At 37.0% G+C, this 3,351-nt stretch overlaps 1 long non-coding RNA gene across 1 annotated transcript; it reads right to left on the bottom strand.

The window, feature by feature from the left end:
• Positions 1 to 1,125: 1,125 nt before the first annotated feature.
• LOC123652447 lies at positions 1,126 to 3,041 on the bottom strand. The gene is made up of 2 exons (XR_006741802.1): positions 2,872 to 3,041; positions 1,126 to 1,177 (listed from the first exon to the last, which is right to left on the bottom strand). It is a non-coding gene; the product is annotated as an uncharacterized LOC123652447 (long non-coding RNA).
• Between the last annotated feature and the right edge of the window lie 310 nt (positions 3,042 to 3,351).

The raw sequence follows: 3,351 nt of genomic DNA, 5'->3' as shown, positions 1-3,351 counted from the left end.
CAGATATAAGTATTGTTACCCCATTTTTTTTTTTCTCATTTTCATTCACTTGGAAAATCTTTTTCCATCCCTTCACCACCATCAGTCTGCATTTATTTTTCTGAGGTGGGGTCTCCTGTAGACAACAGACATATGGGTCATGTTTTCTTATTCACTCAGTTACCCTATGGTATTTAATCCATTTTCATTTAAAGTTATTATTAATAGGTACTTGTTTGTTACCATGTTTATTCTTTACCCCTGTGTTTCTTCTTTATTTCCTATTTCTTCTTTTTATAGCAGACTCATTAGCATTTCTTGCATTGCTGGCTTGGTAGTGATAAATTCCCTTAGTCCTTCTTTTTGTCTGTGAATCTCTTGATTTCCCCCTCAGATTTGATTGATAGCCTTGCTGGGGACAGTATTCTTGGGTTCAATCCCTTCCTTTGCATGACTTTGTATATTCTATTCCATTCTCTTCTGGCCTGATGTGCTTCTCTTGAGAAATCAGTTGCCAGGCTGATGGGGGATCTTTTTTAGGCAACTTTCTGTCTCTCTCTGGTCACTTTAAGATTCATACTTTGTCATTGGTGTTAGCCAATTTAATTATAATGTGCCTTGGCATCGATCTTTGCAGGTTCATTTTGTTTGGGACTCTGTGAGCTTCTGGGATTTGTGTGGATTTTTTCTTCCCTATATCAGGAAAGTTTTCTTTCATTTTTTCTCCCAACAGTTTTTCTATTTCTTACTCAGCTTTCTCTCCTTATGGTACTCTTATTATGAGGATGCTGTTTTGTTTTGTGTTGTCCCAAAGTTCCCTTAGGTTCTTCTCCTGCTTTTTAATTTTTTTTTCTAGATGCTTCTCTGCTTGGGTATATTTTTCCTACTCTGTATTCTAGCTCACTGATGTTGTCCTCTGCTTCTTCTAGTCTACTCTTGATGTTTTCTATTGAGTTCTTTATTGCAGAAATGACGGTTTTCATTTTTTCTTGGTTCTTACACATATTGTTGAATTTGTATTCCTTTCTTTGCAGCCACTTATGACCATTTCTCTGAATTCTTTTTTGACTGGTTGCTTGCCTCTCTTTCATTTACTCCCTTTTCTGGTGATACCTGCTTTTCTTTCATATGCGAGCTGTTTCTTTTTCTCCCCATGATCTCTTTTTTCCAGGTGTTTGGTTATGTAGTTATCTCTCTCCTGCATTGGTTTAAAGGCAAAAATACAAGACAACTAGTCACAGTAAACAAGGCACTAAACACAAATATATTCATGTTACTAATAATCACGAATAAAGGTGACTAACAAAGAAAAGTGAATTAGGGGATAAGAAAAAAAAATATGAGTGCAAAAATGAAATTGAAAGTAGGAAAAATGTAAGAGAGAAAAGAAAGAAATTAGAAAAGAAGAGGAGAAAAATCTATTTATATAGGGAGAAAAATCCAATAATACAGCCCTTAATTTCAACATATGTAAGCAATAAATACCTAGAGATGAGTGTAAACTGCAAACAACAACTAACATTAGGCAGTATGAGGAAAAACAGAAGCAAAAAACAACAAAAAAATAAACAAAAAGCAAAAGCAAAACTAATCTCCCAAACAAGCATAAAAAGAACAATATAATCAACAATCAAGCAAACAACAACAAAAGGATAAGAAAAAATAATTGGATAGTAAAGAAAGAGAGGAGAGAAGTGTGTATGGACTTAGAGCAGGGGATTGAAAATTAGATATATAGGTAGGATTAATTTTTAACATGTGGCAAAAAGAAGGAATAAGGAAAATCTAAAATAGGAATAGGTAAGAAAAATAGGACAACAAAAGGGGAAAAGTGAGGAAGAGAGTGTTGGTTTAAATGTAAAGTTGAGATAGAGTAAAATGATGCTACAGGAAAGATGAAAATAGAATGTAGAACAATAATTCCAAAGCAAAATAAAGGGAAAATAAACTGACACTTAAAAAAAGGTAAAATAATAGCAGTCATGATACTGATTAAAAATAAAAATGTAATAATTAAAAAGGTACAATCAAGTGAGGAAAAAAGAAAAAATAGTTTCTTAAGTAAAAGATGAAAAAAATAAAGATGTGCAGTAGTGAAGGTAATTCACTTCCTCTACTGTTCTTGGCACGCCTAGTTTCTAGTCAGGACAGTATTGAGGTTCCCTGTATTTCACTGTTACTTAGTGTTGTAAGCCACAGTCCTGATTTTCAAGGAGGCAGTACTTTATTTCTTATACTCCTTTATTTGTGTTTACACAAGAGTCAATTTGTGCTTCAAACCCTGGGTGGCAGTGTTTCTGAGTTGACCTCTGGGTTGATAAGGCCTTTCTAGCTAGTGCTTAGATTTTGTTTTCCCTGTTGCACTTAATACTGGTTTGGGGGAATGGGCTGCCCCAGAGCTGGTTCTCTGATTGTTATTCCCTTTCAGATCCCCAGGTTCCACAAAAACAATTTTCCCCTGAATTCTCTTAAAGTGTCCCCAATTGGGTGATCCTATGTTCTATTCTTATTAATCAAAAGCGAGGATTTATAGAGAAAAAAATAAAAATAAAAAAGAGCCAGATAAGTGCACGATTTTTTCCCTCTGGCGCTGGGCACAAATCTGTGCAGTCTTCCCCCTCCCCCCGTCCCTGGCTCTAAGCATCCAACATGCTGATAAAATTTTAGGCTACGCTTTTGTGCTCAGTTCAGCTATGGGTTGCTTTTTAGAGTTCCCTTCTGTTAGCAGCCCTGTGGATCCCCTTCCACATTCTTAGATCACACTAGCCCCAATGGCTGTGGATTTTTTTTGGGGGGGGTTGCAGACTTCCCTGGATCCTCTAGCTCCTGTTGTGTACACTTCTCTCTCCTGCCTGGATCACAGACCTTACCTTTTCCTCAGTTAAATCTGACCTTTTCGTGAGAAGGTGCTGAGCTCCTCCAAGTCCCATATTTGCTTTCCTTGGGGTCCAGTGTTCCTGGCTTTGCAGCTGTTCCCTGGGTGGTGTTGGATTCCTGGAATTTTTAGAGTTCTGATAACAGCCACTCTCCCCTCCAAGATGGCATGGTCTATGGGTCAGAGCGGTTGCTCCAGGAGAAATTTCAGCAGCACTGGAGGCTTCCTTGTCAGGGAAACCCATCTGACAATCTTCAACAGACTCTTGGAGTATAACCACTCCCCATGTGACCACACACTATCCTTTCATTCTCTCACTCATGCAGTATCTTGCAGTCTGCCTTCTTGTCAGCAGTCATCTTCCCAATCTTGAGCATATATTTTTAGATATTTTCCTTGTGAATACCCGACATTTACAATTAATATCCTAAGTTTATAACTATCTATATTAAATTGATATCAACATTGCTTCAATAACATAGAGAAATTTTAGTCAT

Source organism: Pipistrellus kuhlii, unplaced genomic scaffold (assembly GCF_014108245.1).
Source record: "Pipistrellus kuhlii isolate mPipKuh1 unplaced genomic scaffold, mPipKuh1.p scaffold_m20_p_16, whole genome shotgun sequence".
Classification (NCBI taxonomy): Eukaryota; Metazoa; Chordata; class Mammalia; order Chiroptera; family Vespertilionidae; genus Pipistrellus; species Pipistrellus kuhlii.
This window is presented reverse-complemented; position numbering and strand designations above follow the sequence as displayed.